The sequence below is a fragment of the Mercenaria mercenaria genome, chromosome 8 (genome assembly GCF_021730395.1).
Source record: "Mercenaria mercenaria strain notata chromosome 8, MADL_Memer_1, whole genome shotgun sequence".
Taxonomy (NCBI): domain Eukaryota; kingdom Metazoa; phylum Mollusca; class Bivalvia; order Venerida; family Veneridae; genus Mercenaria; species Mercenaria mercenaria.
Genome location: NC_069368.1, coordinates 83,042,452 through 83,064,492, shown reverse-complemented (window position 1 = coordinate 83,064,492; position 22,041 = coordinate 83,042,452).

Sequence of the window (22,041 nt, the reverse complement as noted above, 5' to 3'; positions counted from 1 at the left end):
TAAGATATAACCGTATTTGAGAGCTGCAGACCTAGACATTTCAGAAATATTTTCAAAATAAGTTTCGTGTAATAAATGTTGTTTCTACGGAAGCGTGAAAGGGCCATCAGACGCTAATACGTTTTAGTACGTTAAAGCTGCGGAAAGGATATGAGCTCTTTTTGCAATTTTGATTTGATTTTCAACTTCTGCAGGATAGATCTGGACTCAAAAACGTATAAATTTAAATATAATCGGACTTTATTTCTATCATGGTATGAATGCTAGCACAAGAATCAATTATTCAAACAAAGCTTTTTATCTTTTTTTAAATAAAAAATGTTTTTTTTTTTTTTTGTTTCTTTTATTGCATTATTATGTAATCAATAACGAATCAGCATTTCACTGGAAAACGGATTTGTTTTGCTGCTTATTAATTGCTCTTTTATAGGGTATGCTATTAAATACAGGTATGATAATATATTTGCAGCATAGAGTTAGTTATTGCTTGATATACTTTGGCAAAGTAATTACATTGTTATATCGATAAATTTAAACTGGAATTTTATACGTTCATATTTTTGGACTGATTACAAATGAGTAATATAATTCTATGGGTAGACGTCATCATAATAATTGAATACATGGAAGTCTAATGAGTCATATTATGAATACATCTAATTTTTCAGTCGATGCATTTATAAATAAGGCGAATGTTTTACAAAGTCAAGAAAACGTTCATTGCTTTCTCTTCTGTCATTTCGGCGTAGACGTCTTTCTGCAGAGAGCAGTACATAAAATGAAAACAACTAAGGAATGCTATAACTTCCTTCTGCCAGAGAACAGTACATAAATTGAAATCAACTAAGGAATGCTATAATTAAAATTCCTTCTGCCAGAGAGCAGTACATAAATTGAAATCAACTAAGGAATGCTATAAATTCCTTCTGCCAGAGAACAGTACATAAATTGAAATCAACTAAGGAATGCTATAAATTCCTTCTGCCAGAGAACAGTACATAAATTGAAATCAACTAAGGAATGCTATAAATTCCTTCTGCCCTATTCACAAAGGTGGCTGTTACTTTTATCCGTTTAAGAAAAGAAAGGTGTCTGTATTTTTGTACAAGTAAACTTTACAGGGGTACGAATAATTAAATATTATATAATTTGAATCTATAAAAGTATTAACTCCTGGAATATCTACTTGCTCTTTATCAACAACCTTTAAACACTTCTTCAGTCTATGATTTTACTAACTTTATATTGATAACTTACACTCATTTATCAACTTAGCAAAACCATGAAGAGACCAAACAGGACGACAAGGTTTGAACCCAACCACAGCTGTAAAGTGTGGTCTCCGTACTGAACGACGATTCTAACATCACTCTCTTATGATATTAACAAACCATATGTATTGCTTTATGAATAATAAATAAGTAATTACTGAATACGTTTTACTTTTTTCTCCAATATTTATTTCTAATATTAACATGTCTAGCGTAATTGAGTTACACTTGAGAATTTCAGTAAAACAAACATTATAATAGTGAGTGTAAACAATGTTTTCATTACGCTATCAGAAAACTAGAAACAAAATTCCTAGGGAATTATGACAACGGCTAGACCGTAATATATATTAAAAATGTTTGTCTAAATAGGAGAACCTGTGGTGGTTAATCTAGTAAAAGGTATAAATTTTGTCTATGTCCATAGGACAAATTTAATAACTTTTATTTGGTCTCCTGTTTTAGAAGAGTAAAACATCATAAAATGACGTTTGCGAAATAATACTTGTATAAGAACGGGCACTCATTTCTTTTAACATAGCAATAAATTGTTCGTGGTTATCAGCAGGAAATTGATTTGCTTGCAGAAAGTTGTTAAACGACCGAAGCGGAACGTAGATACCGGCTACATGAAATAAGTTTCGTTAATTTATTATATCTTTATTGTTATGGAAGTCAATAATGTAACAAGTTCAATGATTTATTATCAATCAATGTCGTAACAAAGTGCAGATAATTATTGAAGTTAAGTAAGACAGACAAGGAGCATAGTGCGATTTGTTTGGCAGTCATATACATTTTTTTATTTTTAAAATGTTTTGTTTACAAGAACATGATCACATTTAGAGTTTTATCTGTAGAGATATTCAACACAAAAACATTGATAGCAGCTTTACCGCTATTATAAAATTGGGAAAACTTTTACCGAACTTTACCATAGACCGTTCAAACTTAATAAAAAAACACAAACCTTAAAACAGTCCATACAGAAGATCTTACACGCCCCATAAACTATGGGGATGTAGTCCATTAATTAGGAATATTTAAACCTATGGAAACTGATCAAAAGAGATAAGAATCCAACATTTGTCAAGCAAAGTGATCCTTCTAAAGATTACTCTCAATATGAGCTGTTATATTTCGATCTCTTCAGATCGTTCAGCACAATATTTTTGTTATGGTAGTGTTCTGTTTAATTTTTCAGCTAAAATATTTCGGCTTGGGTGGTTCCAATGCTCCCGCTTTTAAAACTTTCGGTAATGTTAAATCACCCCTTGGATATGGTGCCTGTTTTTAAATTTTGTCTTTTGGCAGTTTCTGTGACATGCAGTCTCCACCTCTCTAAATTCAAGTTTCTTAGTTCTGCCCACTGTTTTCTCGTTTAAGGCTTAGCCATTATTTTATAAGGGGACCATATGCCGCTTTTCATGGAACTGCAGTCTGTGCATCATTGAAGGTTCCATGTGCATCGCCGTATGAATACATCAGCGGATGTCTCTTAGTTATATTTTGGTACTTATAACATATGTAAATGTTGAGTTCTGCTCAACTCGGGGCTAGAGAGCGTGGGCGGTAGCTTGCATTTCCACTACCGTCTATGAACAGACTCAAACAAACCGAGCCCTCTGTGGTTTTTCCAGTTTTTTATTTCATACGCTTTCCTATTTGACGGTGCAATAACTCTACAAATCTTCTCATATAGAGCCAGATTATTTTTGTGTTGACCCTGCCGTAATGCATGGTAAGTAGTTTTTAAAATATTTTTTTCCCTCGAGACTGCATTCCTATTGTTTGGTTAAGATCATGTTTCTAATAAGCTCATACTAAAATGTAAACAGCCCATAAAATAATAACAATGCCTGGGTATTGTGATACAGGTTTTCGTTATAGTATAAAGGGAACAAGTTATCAAATAAAATAAAAAAGGGAGAAACAACAACACAATATTTTACTATAAAATTACTGGGACTTATTACTGTAGCATTACTAATTACTATCTTTTCAAATTGCCTCCCTCGTATATAAAAAAAAATACTGACGAACTGTAAAAACTGAATATCAAAGTAAACATGTATATTAAATCTAGATATGCGCTGCTACTATGTCCTAGCCAACTTTTAACCTACTTAAATAACCAAATAGTGTTTTAAATCTTTATTTCTCCAACCAATAAAAACAGCGGTACTGGACAGAATCTAGGAGTCGAAAGTTGTATAACTATGTATAGTATCGATCTTTCCTCGGAAGAACCAATACTGGCCTCTTAGTTAGATGAGAGACACTAGAGCATCCCAGAAATTTCTAGTGCCTGGACCAGGATTCGAACCTCTGGATTAACAGTCAAGCTTGTAACAACTAGATCACCGGGCTACTCATGTTTGATATGACTTTGAGTCATAAAATGCCGTCTGTTTGCTGGTATGTCTACCGAAAAGTGTCAGAAATGCAGTATTAATTTAAAGTTGCACAGGAAATTCAAACTCATTTGTAAAGCGTCATTATTTTTTGTCCGGAAATAATACGTTTCTTATGTAAACAACGCGCGGGAGACGGATATTGGAGTGATACACGGAACAATTATAGTGATTGCAACTTCACACGATTAAGGAGGACAATTGCGAGAAAGCATGCACAGTATGAAAGTTTTTTTTATCTACACTGCAATCCAACATGTTTAATACATTGAACCCTATCCAACGCCGAATATCTTTTTAAAGATATTTATGTCTCCCCCGCCCCCGCTTCCCCTCCCCCCCCACCCCCATATTGTTTTTGCCCCGTCCGTCCGTCCGTTCGTACGTCACACTTCATTTTCGATTAATAACTGGAGAACCATTTGATCTAGAACCTTCAAACTTCATAGGGTTGTAGCGCTGCTGGAGTAGACGACCCCTATTCTTTTTAGGTTCACTCCATCAAAGGTCAAGGTCACAGGGGCCTGAATATTGAAAACCATTTCCGATCAATAACTAGAGAACCACTTGACCCAGAGTGTTTTTTTTAAACTTTATAGGATGATTGGTCATGTAGAGTAGATGACCCTTATTGTTTTTGGGGTCACTCCGTTCCAGGTCAAGGTCACAGGGGCCTGAACATTGAAAACCATTTCCGATCAATAATTTGAGTACCACTTGACCCAGACAGTTGAAACTTGGGAATGATTTTACATGCAAAGTAGATGACCCCTATTGTTTTTGGGGTTATTCTGTTAAAGGTCAAGGTCACAGGGGCCTGAATATTAAAAACCATTTCCGGTCAGTAACTTGAGAACCACTTGACCCAGAATATTGACAGAATGTTAAAATTTCATAGTATAAGTGGACATGCAGAGTAAATGACCCCAATTAATTTTGGGGTCATTCTATTAAAGGTCAAGGTCAAAGTGGCCTGAACATGGAAAACCGTTTTCGGTCAGTAACTTGAGAACCACTCAACCCAGAATGTTGAAACCTCATAGGATGATTGATCATGCAGAGTAAATTACCCCTAATGATTTTTGGGGGCACTCCGTTAAAGGTCAAGGTCACAGGGGCCTGAACATTGATAACCATTTCCGATCAATAACTTGAGAACCTCTTGATCCAGAATGTTGAAACTCATAGGATGATTGAACATGAAGAGTAGATGACTCCTATTGATTTTGGGGTCATTCTATTAAAGTTCAAGGTCACAGGAGCCTGAACATGGAAAACAATTTCCGATCAATAACTTGAGAACCACTTGACCCAGAATGTTGAAACTTCATAGGATGACTCCTATTGATTTTTGGGTCGGTCTATTAAAGATCAAGGTCACAGGGGCCTAGTCAAGTAAAATCAATTCCGGAAAATAACTTGAGAACCACTTGACCTAAAATGTTGAAACTTAATAGGATGATTGGACATGCAGAGTAGATGACCCCTATTTATTTTGGGGTCACTTGATCAAAGGTCAAGGTCACAGGAGCCTGAACAGTGACTTGAGAACCACTAGGCCAAGAGAGTTGAAACTTAGCGGGATGACTGGACATGCAAAATAGATGATCCCTATTGCATCCAACCATCAGTGTCTCTTTGACTTTCGCTCCTGACCCCTATTGACTTCTTGCCTATATGACTTTGCATTGGGGGAGACATGCGCTTTTTTACAAAAGCATCTTCTAGTTCTTATTTTCTGTTGCCATTGTGTATGTTAGGGTTTCATCTGACGGGGATATCTTTTATTTACACTGTCCTGTGACTTTGGAACATGGTGGGGGTAAGAGTTACGTAAGGTGCACCATAAAACGGTTTAGCTCCCCAGTGGTGGTTTTGCCGCTGACCGTTCTAAGGCGGTGTCCCCAATTTGTTCCTATATTTGTTCGTTTTGTCCTAGTGTGTTTGCTTTGTGTGAGAGTGAGTGTGTTGGTCGTATGCGCGTGCTGAGTTAACATTTGGAGAGGCTGCAGTTTTGGAACGTGGTTTTCCCTGTTGGATATTTTACTACAACAGATATTTTTTCTCATGGTTTGTTTCTCCCACTGGCTTTTAACTGGTGTTCTCAAGCATTTGTTACAACAATACCTCAGAAAGACACAAATTATTTGATACTCAAATGCCAAATTGCTTTCCCATGTATGAATTTGAATATAAAAGACTATATTTTGCATCTGAAGGAAAGGTTATAAGATTTTCAATTAGATTCAATTAAGATGTGATATATTATAGTTTGCGCCATTGTGTTTGCCTAATTATGTCAGCGAGATAACAAAAATCAATGAAATATTAACATGACAATAGAGATATAACTTCTTGACTGTCAGTCTTATTCCATTCTTTTCGTTTTCTATATTGATTTTGTTCAAACTTGATTTATTTAGCTTTAACTGAATCGAACAAATTAAAAAATCGTTGTGGGATACACTATTTTAGTGTACATTATAAAAATACCTCTGAAGTTATGCAGTTTTAAAATTATATTAATAATAAAAAGATATATTGTAAAGCATTTAGGTTAAAGTGGAATTATGCGCATTTTTCAAGAAAAAATCAAGCTTAAATAGATGCGTATGTAAAAAGGGCGGATGAAATATCTACCTATAGGTATCACGATGGCAAACCCATGTGACTTATAAGCTAAGCTTGCGAGTAAAATCAAACAAAAACTGGCTTGATTCAGGTAATATTTTTGTCGTTTATTTTCTTAATACTCAATGGAATTTTACAAACTAAAGACGAACGCCTGTTCCATACAAAGATACACCCTCGACATCCAGAAATATCGAGACTGAGTCTCGGGGCAAAGCCAAATTTGGTCTGATTAAGATTGAACCTACAATCGTAATTGTATAATTATGCTTACTTCTCGTAAAACTGATCCAAAGTATATGTGTAACTTAATGATAATGTAGGACTGACTATATGGTAGCCTGAAATTAGAAAGGAATCTTATTATTTAAGTTACACATATACTTTAGATCTGTTTTAAGAGAAGTAAGCATAATTATACCATTACGATTGTAGGTTCAATCTTAATCAGACCAACTATGGTTTTGCACCGAGACTCAGTCCGGTCATGAAATATGCTGACGTGAGTTAAATTAGTGACAAACGCTGCTCAAATGGCAGTTTCAATCACAAAAACGTATGATTCAACGAGACAAGTTCTGGTTGCTCTCGGCCATAGCACTCTGAAAATGCTCTGAACCTTAGTAAAGCTGTGTTTTTCCAGAAACGAGTCTAGCATTTACTTTCATAGTTTCCTTTGGGCCATAACTGAGATATAATACGGAAGTTATGTGCAATTCAAGTTGCTAGCAGAAAGAGGTGGTATATTTATGCATTTTCCCAACCATACCACGGCATCTTCCACTCAGAAAATCAATTTTTTTCTATTTTTCTTTAATAAATCTCAGCATTTCCTTGGATATTTCCGGATGTCAAGGGTGTATCTTTGTATCGAACAGGCGTTAGTCTTTAGTTTGATAAATTCCATCGAGTATTAAGAAAATAAACGACCAAAATGTTACCTGAATCGAGCCAGTTTTTGTTCGACTTTACTCGCAACCTTAGCTGATAAGTCACGTAGGTTTGCCACCGTGGGTATGAGAGATCACTGCGTAGCAGACTGAAGAAAAGAACTATTATTTTATTAGTCCGATTTTCTTACTTTTAAAGCATTAACTTCAAACACTTACGTGGCATTATCGTTAATTTAACACATTTAAATTTACAGCAACCGAAAATTGCTTTTTTAAAACATTCACCAAAAACACACTTTGTTCAGTAAGATGCGCATGCTGCCACTTTAAGATAATTGTACCTTTATCGTGCGATCTGAGAACCATGTGTATGTCTTTTTTGGTCCTTGTTTCAGGCAAAGAGCTATAAAAATAAATAGATTCGCAACTTTAAAGGCATATAGAGCAAATCTCGCCAACATCACGTTGGAACTGAATGAGATCTCGTTTTACACGTGTATGAAACAGACAGCAGAAGGATAAAAAATTCTGTCGTGAAAAACGTTTATCAGATCGTTTGTTTATAATGATAATGGTGTTTTTTTTAATGTTGTTAGTATTTTCTACACGGGGAAAGAATAAATTTATGATTGGAAGACTGGGAAATCAAAAGTGGTCGTTTTAAAATTGGACCCGATCCGGTCGCCGTTACCTGTGTATGAAACAGAAAGCAGAAGGATAAAAATTTGTGTCGTGAAAAACTTTCTACCAGATCGTTTGTTTATAATGTTAATAGTGTTTGTTTTTAATGTTGTAAGTATTTTCTACACGGGGAAGAAATAAATTTATGATTGGGAGTCTGAGAAATTAACAGTGGTCATTTGAAAATTGGACCCGATTCGGTCTATTACGTGACGGCCGTATCGCCCGTGTAATACTTTAATAAGCGTCTGTTGATCTGATCACGAGTGATCAAGTCAGCAAACGCTTTAAAAAGATAACGCCGGTTAACGCGGTGATACGTGCCTACGCGAGATTATCTCCAATTGCGATTCTGTGTATTTATATGACAGTGCTACTTCAGATAATGTCGCTGCATACAATACCGTATCAAAATTTGCAAGTTTATCTTATCTCTTTTCCTCGAAATAGTTACGAAATGGTCTGCTCAGTATTGTATTGAATTTCATAAAAAGCCAATAATGCTATCACAGTTAAACAATATATATATATCACATTGTATATTATTCCAGCTGATTTATTTTTGTCAAAGTAAATAAGACTTCTAGTGCTTTTTCAATTTAAATATCTCGCATACTTAACTTTAAATAATGCTTTAAATAATGGCTTGGCCATATTTGCAAAATAATAATCTTTCAAATCACAGTTTTTGCAACCTCTGTGCGCTATGGAAATGTCAATTCTTAACAACATATAATTTAAAAGAAAAAATCCATTAAATAATTGCAAAACCAGAAACTGCTACACGGCATGAAGAAAGGCAGTTATTATTTGTTATATAGCACGCAAAACAACCGTTGTTTTCTTTCTACATGGAAAACAAGAAAATAATTATCTTACTCCAATTTGCGTGTTTTAAAAGCCTTGCCTTTCCATTCTTTTATATTTCCAAACTTATTCAGGAGGCAATGAAGTATATCATACGGCAAATTCAAAAGAACATAGTGTATCAAAAAGTTCGTAAGCGTCCATTTTGTTACATTTGAAACAAAATGGATACTAGTTATTTGCGAGGTGCCTTTGACGTTGACATCCAATCACTTAGCAGTCGCAGCTGTAGGTTAAACACCACCATAGATAATTTTGTTCTGTGAAGACACCATCTGGCTTATAGTTACGGTAATACAAACGTTTGTTTTTTAAGTGTTTACTCAATTGTAATAACCATAGACTGTTGCTTCTCGATACTTTTAATGCTACAATTTATGTTTAGAAAAATTATATCAGCTATGTAGTAGCTATTAGACAGAAGACTAAGACTTGTTTGTTATTAAAGAGGTAGTTGAGTGACAGATGCTTAACTTGGTCTCATCAACATTATAACAAACATTGTCGTTTTGGAATTGTATGTTCATGTTTGTTATTCTAGAGTAATTCCTGTGTTCCATTATGTTAAGGTAGAGGTTTTGGTTGTCCGACAATCGAATTTATTTTAATTGCAGTTTACTCGTTTTCATAGTCTCGGCTTCTTTCTGACCAAAAACTGCTGAAAAGATAAATACCTGTTATATATAGAGTACATAGAAACGCATGCATTTCTATCCTTTTGTGAATTTTAAATACAAAAGATAATATAATCATTATGTTTGTTCCGTGATACACTATACTTATCTCCTGCGAATCTTACTTCATCACATACCGTTATACCTCTGGGTATTTGATTTTCCTGCAATAGCTGACTAGTAAATACTTTTACATCTTTAGTCCACTAAAGTGTAAGATCTCAGTAGAAACAGAGATTCATCAAGGTTATGTTTCAGACGCAAGTACTAGTTGTTTGATACCTTATAGAAATCACTTTGCCTTTACTGCAGTTTAAGTTCGAGTGTATTTTAGCACTTTTTGTCAGGAACTTTCGAATTCAGCTAATATAACGCTGAGCGTTCCGATATGATATTGTAACAATCTTTCTCTTCATATCTTGAAAATGTTTCTTTATTTTATCATAACAACCATCTTTCTTTGGTGAATTTGTGATTGTCTTATGCAAACCTTTATCAGTGTCAATAATCTAACCATGAAGCGACATTATAACTTCTTTCCGATAATGGAAGTTATCATCCGACACTGTTCTTTTAAAAATGTATCATGAAATATTGCTCTTGGTCTGTGTGTATTTCAATAAACCTCTTCCGTATATGAACCCATGTTTTGCATTTTTGTTTTAATTAATAAACATCTTCAGGATGATCTGGACTCGAAAACGTATAAATTTAAATATAAAAGGAGTTTATTTCTATTGCCAGGTTTATAAGACGGTAAGAATTGGAGCATGAGAATCAATTATTCATGCAATGCTATTTATCCTTGTAAGATAAATGTTCTTTTTGTCATCATTTCAATTAAGAATGAAACAGCTGTTCATTTGCAAACGTTTGTGTTTTGCTGCTTATTAGTTACATGCTATTAAAAAAAGGTATATTTTTGCATCACAGAATAACTTATCAAAAGAGGAAGACACTTATAGCTGTTAAAGTGACGGTTATGGGTGACGTGTAGTTTATATGAGTCTTTGTGTAGTTTATATGAGTCTCAGTTGATCTGGTAATCTATAAAGGAAGAAGGTGTGGATTTTCTAGATATTTTCATGTTGCATCAAAAGCTTCCAAACAATAAACATGTCTCCCGTCTCATGTGTTCCATTATTAAAAGGCAATTACTCCTTTTGGAAAAAGCATTTACGTCACCCTATGACAGTATAAGGATCGGAATTCTAGACATGGAAATCTTATTCCGTCAATGCAAATATTACAAGTAAAGTAAAACTGTCCTACTGTACATAACATACAGCATGGATGTAGGTAGCGGCGTTGCGATACGTATTATCTAGTATATATTTTATGCATTCAATAACATATGAGCTTAAAAGTACTTTAAGAGTCATTGTAGATACTGAAACAAAACTACATATCCCTTTTTGCTAAAAAAATTAACCTTAATTCATCTTAAGATAGTTGTATTATTTTTAAGGTAGCATTCCACAGACAGCAATCTGCATACATTTTAAGGTATTGATATTAATTTTTAAAGTAGCAGTCCTAAGGTAGTGAATTTTATATATTTTAAGGTATTAATTTATAAGGAAACGAAAATAAAGTAAAATAAGGTTTCATGCATCCTTAGCCAGCACTACAGACACTATCGTTCGGTTCAGCCTCTGCTGGAAAAACCCAAGAATATATGAAATTATACATTCCTTGTGAAAATGTAGTGGTGCCTTAAACATGTTTTACTCAGCTGAAACACTCGGCACTCTAATGTCACACATTCAAAATGCAATCAGCACACCAGACATCACTGACTAAGGAGAAGACACAAACAAAGGATAGTGGAATATCTAAATAAAGTAAAGATTCTATCTATATTGCCCAGTTTCTTTTAGTGAAGACTGTAACAATAGTTGAAATTACTATCTATATTTTTTAGTTTCTCTTGAAAATAAAACAGGGGGAAGTGTTGGTCTATAAAATTTAGTTTCTTTTAGTGTATACTGTGCAGTTCATTAATTTTAGTTTCTATTTGAATGGGAAATAACTGTTGAAATTACTATATATATATATTTTAGTTTCTCTTGAAAATAAAAACAGTGGGAGGAGTGTTGTTTTATAAAATTTAGTTTATTTTAGTGCAGACTGTGCTATTTTCCAACCTTAGTTTCCATTTGTTTGGGTAATAACAGTTGAAATTACTATCTATAGTTTTTAGTTTCTCTTGACAATAAAACAGGGGGGAGTGTTGTTGATTAATACATGCCCGCTTCCTACACCTATTTATTATCAAAGGGCTATTAAATGAGCAGCGGGCGACCTTGGGAGCACGCGCAGTGAGCGGCGACGCAACTCATTATCCAGCTGCCTAGGCCCTATCAGATACCTATTCAGGCCCCCGCCAAGCCCCCGGAGGGGTGTAGGTTGACGGCGTCAACCGTATCATATTAACACAATAAACAAATGTTAGTCCATCTATCTGTCGGCTACCAGTTTCTCTAGTTCAGGTGCAAGGTTTGCTAATACCACCTTTCAAAAATATATTAGCCTTGTGTTCAGACACTATGAAAACTTAAATACCAGTTTTTCTGCTGTATTAGAATATATATCCAAGAAACGAATGTAACCATGTAGCCTATTGATTATTCTTGATTTTCACAATATTTACATAAGCATTTCATCCCAGTCCTAATTAAATAGCTTATAAATGAAATGGCACATACCTCTAAACAGTTTCCAATGACATTTTTACTTCTAAATTTCTATATCATGACACACAGTCCATTTCTATAATGTATCCTTTCTTGGCGGATTTTATCCGAATATGACTACACTACGGCGCAGTGTTCACAGAGGCAGCATGCACATTTCACAGTCTAAATAGATATTCCTAAAGAAAATTTGACTATGATAATTAGAGAAAATAGTAATGAAATCGTAATAAAACTATGCAATTCATAATACTTTACATAAACTTGATCATTTATTTCGTCTGCTTCGTACACCGGAAGGCACGGAGTGTAGCTTTCCTGCATTTACGTCACCCTATGATAGTGTAAGGATCGGAATTCTAGACATGGAAATCTTATTCCGTCAATGCAAATATTACATGTAAAGTAAAACTGTCCTACTGTACATAACATACAGCATGGATGTAGGTAGCGGCGTTGCGATACGTATTATCCAGTATATATTTTATGTATTCAATAACATATGAGTTTAAAGAGTCATTGTAGATACACGTTAATATCGACGGCTAGTATTTTTTATCTGGATTTATATGCAAATAAATTATATAAAGGGGTGTATAATAAAATAAGTTAATATATAATTTGAATCAATAAAAGTATTTACTCCTGGTAGATCTAATTGCTGTATACCCACAAATTTTTAAGTATTTATTCAGTCTGTGACTACTCTTAGTTAACACTAATTACTTAGACTTAGTTGCCAAAAGGGCACAAGCGTGCCCATAATAGGCAACAAGGTTTGTACCCAGTTCTGAACAGTCCTTTTTAATATTGATACATTTACCAATATGTATTGCTTTAATTCTTTTTTATTAATGGAAACGATGAATGCATATTATTCCTCGTAATATATAGTCGAAAGAAATACACATCAAATAAAAGATTACAATCCGTTCGAGAAATCACGTGTGCACATTAGGTTCCTGACATAATGTCATGAATATTAAATAAGAAATTACTGTATAACGTTTTATAATCAAGAACTAGTTTTGTTCGATATTTGTTTCTGAGTTATGCCATTGAAATTAACACGTCTAGCTAAATGAGTTACAATAGAGAATATTTCAATAAAAACAATATATAATGAATGAAAACAAATGTTTACATTACGCGACCAGAAAACTAGAAATAATATACATAGGGAATTATGACAACGGCTAGACCATAATATACATATTTAAAATATGTGTCTAAACCAGTGATGCTTAATCTAATATAAGAAATATAATTTAGTCTATGTCAATAGGACATATCTTATGACTTTTATTTGGTCTCCTGTTTTAGAAAAGCAAACCATCATAAAATGTCGTTTGAGAAATAATAACTATATAAGAACAGGCACTCATTTCTTTTAACACAGCAATAAATTGTTCGTGGTTATCAGCAGGAAATTGATTTGCTTGCAGAAAGTTGTTAAACGACCGAAGCGGAACGTAGATACCGGCTACATGAAATAAGTTTCGTTAATTTATTATATCTTTATTGTTATGGAAGTCAATAATGTAACAAGTTCAATGATTTATTATCAATCAATGTCGTAACAAAGTGAAGATATTTATGGGAGCAAAGTAAGACAAACAAGAAGCTGTGTGCGGTTTGGTTGGCTCTGTAGAAGCATTTAACATACAAATTTTGACAACAGGGTTACCACTATCACAAAATATCGAAAGCTTCCACCACACTTTACCATACATCGTACGAACTTTTAAAGAAACACACCACAAACCTTTCATAAAGTAGATCTTACACACCCCATACATTGTGGGGATGTAGTTCAAAAACAATGGAAAATTAAAACATTATTTTCGTTTTAATCAAGTGTTTTAAAATCTGAAAGGAAATTTACCAAAAGAGGTAGAATCCAAAATTTGTAAAACAGGGTGCATGTTTAGTGACAGACCTAAAATTAGTCTCACAAGCTTTCCTTACTGAGGGTGCAATCCTATTCAAGTATGAGGTTACAACGGACGGAGTGAGTTTAGTTTGTTCTGCAAATTGCCTTAGAAGATATACACTTGGTGCTCTGACTTCAGACGGGTTAGTGAGTACATTGATGTTCTGTACCTCGTGTGTACACTATGTTATAATTAACACACTCTAGTGTTTGAGCTTATGTCAGTGGAGATTTATTCTGTTACACTGTCTTTACTACAAAGTAAAATCAGAACAATTTTTGACTGTCCATATAAAAGATAGAAAAACTTGAATTTAAGCATATTGCTTACATCAATCACTCAAAATATTCACACTTAACAGAAACTCACTTTTCCATCTTGGCTATCAATGACCTAAAAGCCGCAGAGTAGCCTGTCCTTGGTATGATATTCAGAAATTGATACGGTGCGCTAACAAGGGCGCTTCTGGAATGGAAGCGACGCCCAACAAGCATTTTTTCAGGGTGCAGAAATTGTTTGACCTGCTGGTCCTGTACAATATTGCTCTTGTGTGAAGATGCATTGTAACCTAGTTGGTGGGCGACGTCTAACGTAATGCCTGCTACAGCAGGAATGTTGTGAGAGGATGCTGACGTCCTAGGGTGCCCTACACGAAGTAGGTCTGGGACTCCGTTCAACCGAGTCTAGTGAATACCGTTGATCAGCCGGCGACAGTGCAGTATATACATGTACCTATTTTGGTAAAAGTGAGTATTGGTTTGATATCTACATTTTCCCGCAATATCTTAGTAGAAAGAATTATACAGATTGGTTCACTTTTTGAAAAGGACTCTACCGAAGAAATCATGGGGTAAACTGGATATTATTCAGCGAGAAATTGCAGAAAAGTTGTGCAAATATTCGTCAAAATGAGGCATTTGATGTATCGGCCGCAACCGGCCATTTTTACCTAAATCATCAAGGCGTACCAACTTCAAAAGTAAATATCTTTGCAGATAAAGCAAATTGGAAGCTGTGGTTTCGAATGATTACAGAGAAATAATTAAACTTTATCATGGAATATTTCAAATATTTCAGGTTGGCAAATAAAAAAGAATATTTGCGGCCGATTCATCAAATGACTCATTTTGTCGAACATTACACACATTTTCTGCAAATCCTCAAAGACTTCGTCGGTAGAGTCCTTTTCAAACAGGGATTCAATCTGTATAATTCTTTCTAAAATAATATTGCGGGAAAATGTAAAAATTAGGTCAATACTCACTTTTACCAAAATAGGTACAGTTATATACTGTAATGTCGTCGGCAGATCAACGGTATTCACTAGACTCGGTTGAACGGTGTGTATACTCCCTTATTAAATATCCTTTCCCATCTATAAACAATGGCTTTGGATGAGGAAGAAATTTTAATTCTTACTTGTCTGATATATTCAGAGAACAATTAAGCTTTATGTAGGACCAAAATTCCTTCCTACACGGAGCCTTTATGCTTACGACAATGTATACGAATATGGTGGGTTAAACTCTTGTCAGTCAGCTATAACAAAACCCAACTGTGTTGAAATTTTCAATGTTAACGGAAATTGAAACCCCCTAAAAGTCCATAAAATTCTGCTTTTACCAGTAACAGTTTCCACGGAAGTACGTTAATATACAAATATTCTGAATTCGCTTCTGAGTTTTAACAGGTTAAGTGTGAGGTTGGCATGGCCTAAACGTGTTTTGTCCCCCAGTTTCCTTATGATGTAGATTACTGACATTCCAAGGTAGGGTCCCGACTGTCAACTTGGTTTTTAGACGTGTCGTTTTATTTGTTATGTGTATTGTCCTTGCACATGGTTGATGAATTAGATAACACAAAATATGCGATTATAATCCTTGTTCATACGAGGATTTGTAAGCAATTCTATTTAAGGTGCCACAGCATAATGGCAATCATGAGGGATGGAGTAAAAGCCTTATCTGATAAGTTTCAACAATACAACTGAAAAAAAAAATCTCAGAAAAGTGTACATGCAAAATTCATTAATCATAATATGTCTGTATCTGTAATGTGTACCTGTTTCCTAACGGAACTTGTAAATGGCCGGTCAAGATCTATGTCATGGGGAGGCGCAAAGATGAGCAATGAGAGACAGTCATATACCACGGCCGATGTATGGTATAATTCATGCACAATGGTATTTTATTTGTATCTGTAAATTCAATATCTTCTTAACTGAGGATGTTGCTCAAATATATTCAGTTCAGAGAAAATGTGCAGCGATAAGACATGAAAATTATAACTAAGTACTAATCTATTTGCACTGGCAATGGTGAAAAAATTTGTTTCACACCAGATGAACTGATTTAAAGGTATTTGTAGACATTTTGATAAACAGAAATAGCTGTGACTTGCTAGTTATTACATCACCGGATTTTATATTCAAGGAGGATATAGATGTTATTTCTAATACCGCCCTTGGGAAGAATATTTTATATATCTGCATTTGTTTAATGAAACAATACATTTATCCATTACTTACATAAGAAATTTCTTTTTGAAATACATCATTCATTTAAAATACAAATTTCTGTATTCATCTCACATTGGATACGGAAACATTTCATTGTTTAGATGCGACTTTATTTTGTTGAGTTTAACGTCGCACCGACACAATTATAGGTCATATGGCGACTTTCCAGTTTTTAATGGTGGAGGAAGACCCCAGGTGCCCCTCCGTGTATTATCTCATCACGAGGGGGCACCTGGGTAGAACCACCGACCTTCCGTAAGCCAGCTGAATGGCTTTCTCACATGAAGAATTCAACGCCCCGGGTGAGGCTCGAACCCACATCGATTAGGGGCAAGTGATTAGAAGTCAGCGACCTTAACCACTCGGCCACGGAGGCCCCCAGATGCGACTTTAAATATTAAGTCAGAAATGACTGTATGATGGCGTCTCGATATTCCATGCGTCAAAAAAGTTCACCAATTCAAATCATTTTAGTAGTCTATTATATCTTTCATCATAGCAATAACACCAAAAAATACTTATATGTATATAACAAAAAAGCTCATTAATTTAGTACCTGAATTAACAATGATGCATTCTGCTCTCATAGATTTGGTCTGTCCGGATCACGCTAGGGGAAAGCACTCGTATAATTCGTGGAACCCAGGGCAGCTATATCCTTTTGAGCCGAATACAACATTGAAGATCAAGGTACTATTATATTTGTTACGCATTTGATGTAATATAGTGGCCATAAATATGTATATATCTTATTTCTGAGTCACTTTAGACTAATAAGGCAATCGTTTGACTCCATATAATAATTATAGATATTTGTATTATCCTTTTTTCATTGGCTAACTTTACTTGAGTTTTATAGTATGTATATAATACATTAGTAATGACTGGTAACAAAGCTTGATGAGTTCTGAAAGCATCGATATGTGGAAATCCAGGAATTTTGTACTGAGGACAGAAAATCAATGATAAAGTAATGATTGAATCCCATGCGTGAAATTATGTAGACTTCTTCAAGATTTTCTACTTAAAGCTACTTTTCTACTTAAGCTTTTTCTAACCAAAGCTATATACAACTATATAATATGACTCCCTTGGATATTTTATCGTTTCCAGATATTTCTACCAGTATTTATCAAAGACGTTATGACAGACTTGCCATTCAGAATGTAGAAAAAAAAGAAAATTTGTTCGAAACTAGTTATCATCAGACAAAACCAGATATCATCACCTGAAACAGGAAATGTCTTTAAAAAAGACAAACGGCGTAGAGGTAATACATTTTAATGTTACACAATTTCAACTCTTTTATTTATAGAGCAAATCTTGAAACCTTGTAAGAGTAGTAGATTTTATGCCGGTTTATCAATATAAAAACACAAGTCTCATTTATCTATTTTTTCCTGTTAATTTTCATTTTCTTATTATAATAGTTATAAATTTAACGATTATCTAAGACTTACATAAATAGATAAAGTTTTTCAAATAAATAATTCAGATACATCATTAAATAATTACCTCCCTTTATTATTATTTTTTAATTTCTAAATAAAAGTTTTCTTGTGGAAACCTATAACTTTCTATAAGTAGCGCAGGTTTTTAAGTAGAAAGTATGTACCCCAATTTTGGCGGGTGTACTTCGATTGTATTCTTTACGTAAACGTCACTTCCGTGATTCCCTTATCTTATGTATTTGTTAGCCAGAATAACTGCAAAGGATGTAATCTAAGAATTGTGCATGTAACTTGATAAAGGCCCTGGACCGATACGGTGTCGCAATTAGTGATAATAAAATCAAAGATAAACAATCTCTACGCATAAATTAAGTATAAAAAGCAGTATCCAGAATTTCGTTGATCTTTACCCCCTATCATGGATAATAAATGTGGCAAAAAAAAATGCCAACAATATAATAAATTAATAGCTTCTCTCTATTTAAAATAAAATACAAAATAAAATTATAACACACGAAAAAAGAAACCTTTCTGACGCATTCATCAAATTGAAAACGAAAGGAATTTTCAAAGTGATGTCCGACACAAATTGCTTTCTTTTCTGCACTTTGATTTCTTTTCAGCTTCTTTATTCTAGTGAAACTTATTTTTCTCGTTTGTGTTGTTTAATCTGATGCCATTTTATTGGTCAGAGCAGACATTTAAAATAAAAATTTAAAATTTTGCAAATCGAAAGGAAAAAATCTTCATTTGAGACTGAAAGCGAGGTACGCAACGGGGAAAGAAGTGTACTTTCGATTTCTCTTGAGATAATAAATTACTAAAGGCCTTAAAGTTAGAATAAATCATTTTAGTTTTGGCTTAAAATGACTAAATATCCTCTATTTAATATGTGCCTTCTAATATTCAATGTTATTTAAGACTTAGTAATAAATGGTTTATCTTTTCAGCGCGCACCTGTTCCGTGCCCCGGCTACTATAGAATATAGGTCAAAATCCATGTTATTTAGCTACGCCGAAAAATATAACATTTTTGTGAGACGTTTAACCTTAATGTCAATGCATATCCTATGACGTAACGTAATTTACTAAATTATGATCTTTTTTACATTTTTCTTGACATTTACGTTGTTATATAGTACACATATATCTAGTAACTCTAAAGGTAGTAATTAATTTTTTCATGGAAATTTGTTACAAAACGTGACACTACTGTGGCGGATTATTAAGTTAAATGTTCGGCTCGATGGTTACCGTATAAACAGTTTTGGGACTGCGCACTTCCACAAAAATAGAAAACAGAGTTGGATATTCAAATCTGCGCCTGAAACTTTTCACAGAATCTGTTCGTTTTGTGCCACTTTTAACAATTAATAGTAAACATAAACAAAAGTAATGTCTTTATGTCACTTATTATTTTATTTTCTTATGAAAACAAAGCGTAAGGAAGTATTTCTGTTAACAGGAAATATGCCATGACATTTCAAAGACGCGAAACCAGTTCTGGTTTACTACTTTATCATTTGCAGCGTAACTTTCTATACTTTTCGTAAAATAACCAGAAAACATCAAGTACATTAAGGAACAAATAAGTACTATAATTATAATGTATTTAAATAGTAACAAATGGAGTTTTCCAATGCTGGTGAAACATCAAAAAACCAAGTGCGGTATGCAAGAAAGTTTGTGCTTTTTTGGTGATTTTGTCAGCGGCATATTTATTATCTTATGTACTAAAAATGCTAGTGAGCTATAGTTACCAGGACAAATACTCTGCATTGCTTATTAATGAAAACCCCGTATTCCGATTATCGTCTGTGCATATATCTTAAATATAATTAAATTCAATGCTCTAATTTAAAACTTTCCTGAGAGTGCTTAACGTGAATGTTTCTGTAGCTATAGCTCTAGCAGATATTTACTGAGTCTTTTTGAAAAGTACCAGATTTTAACAGAAATAAAACGTTAGGTGAAGGAAACGCTAAAAAGACGCAAAGGTCAAGAAAAAAGAAGCAAAATGCAAACAATAAAAAGCAGTTTAAAGCATAAGCCTGTCGCATCGGGGTTTCATGAAATGCGGCTTGGTCAACTGCTTAAATTTCATATTTCATCAATTTTTACCTTTGAAATTGTTAGATACTGAACGTCTTTATAGGTTGTATGTATGCCCCTGTTTTAAGATGAAAAACAAATTAATTAACCAGACTTTCGTGTTGCCTTTGAATTCGATATCACGGATTTGCAAAACTTGCAAGACAACTGTTGATTTAAGTAAAAAAAAAAACACCGTGCAGTTTTGAGACGAAATATTGTGCAAATAGATAACTTCAAGTAACGTGTTTTACTTGATAAGATCTTATTTTCGTAAAAAGTTCATTTTGTTAATGAAAGTACAAAACATTGCGGTTGAGGCTACATTTAAAAAATCTTTGTTTGCTGTCTCCCGACCGTGTTTTTTAAAGTTAGGTAGGTAGGTAGGTATTTTTTTCTGATAAACTTTAATTATAGTCTGGCCTGTACAAGTGGTCATCCGTATATAGCGTGACCCTACTAAGAATGGTCATGTTTAGGTCCATTCGATGGAATTCTCTATAAAATGAACCTCTACATAGCGTGACTCTGTATAACGCGGTCAGTGGCCAGTAAACATTAATCAAAATGCGCTATAGCGGTCACTAAATAACCTGGTGTGGTAATAGTACAGCACGATTCTACCCTACTGTACAGATGTAGATGATAAATAAGTTTAAAGCACCGATATTGTGTGAAATGATGATTTAATCGCTAGCGAAGTGGTTAATTCGCTCGAAAAGGAAAACAATCGTAAAAGTTATTTTTGTCCACTGCAGACGGCATATTAAAACTATCGTCAAAACGTATCAAAAAGTAACATCATCAAGGTTTAACCATTATTAAAAGATTTAAAGTTCTTGACAATGTACTTTTTGAGAACTAGAAAAAGCAGTCAACATATTGAAGCAAAGGCAATTTGCAGCCATATGCATAATATTGTAATAAGCGCATACGCAACCGAATACTTTTCAACTTTGTATTAGTTTTAGGAGGGCTTTCACGTGTAACATAATAAAACATATACATAAATATTTACAATCGCTATAAATTTTGTATGGAAAGAAAAATCTGTTTATTTTCGTGTAATCGACATTGATGTAATAAAATCAAGGATGGTCCTTATCGCAAGATTGCACGCGCAGTCTGACGTCATTCACAATAAACATTAACATAATGTCGTCTTTGGAAAAATCTTCCAACATTTGACGCCAAAATTTCAAAAAGAACATTAAGTTATAGCTTCAACTTATTTTCCAAAGGTAAAGGTCATAACTGAATCAAAACGACTGTGTGATTGTTCACCAGATTTAAAGATACCGGTATTTCAAATAATATCCAGGGACTGTATTTTTATCGGAAGGGGAATAACAATAGAACGAGGGCGGTTTTTTTTGTTTGTTTTTTTTACATTCATTTTGATTTTTTAATCTAAAATTACGTATATAAACCACATTAACTGGGACTTCTTGCAAATCCATGAATCTCTTAATTCTTAACTACAAACAATAAGCCTAATGTGCAGTGTAAGCTTAATGCTTGATGTCTACGCCTATAACCTGAATATAGTGGTCACCTGTCTATAGTTTGCACTTTCAGTAAGTCCCTTCGATTGTCTCTATAAACAGGTAAGATATATGAAACATAAAAATGGTATGTGGTATAAGATATATGTGAAATATAAAAATGGTGTGTGGTAGAAAACAGGGGAGCAGGCATAGTTTAAACGGACATATAACCAACCTATAATGTATTTTATGACCCTTACTGGGAGAGAAAACTTAACACATATCTGTTGTTAAATGGTCATGGGATGACCTTATTTATTTGTACAACATATAAGAGATAATCATTGAATTGTAATACAAATGTATAAGCGTTGCATTGGAAATCATTTTTCTATAAAACAGTCAGTGGAAACAGATGTATAAGATTAACGAA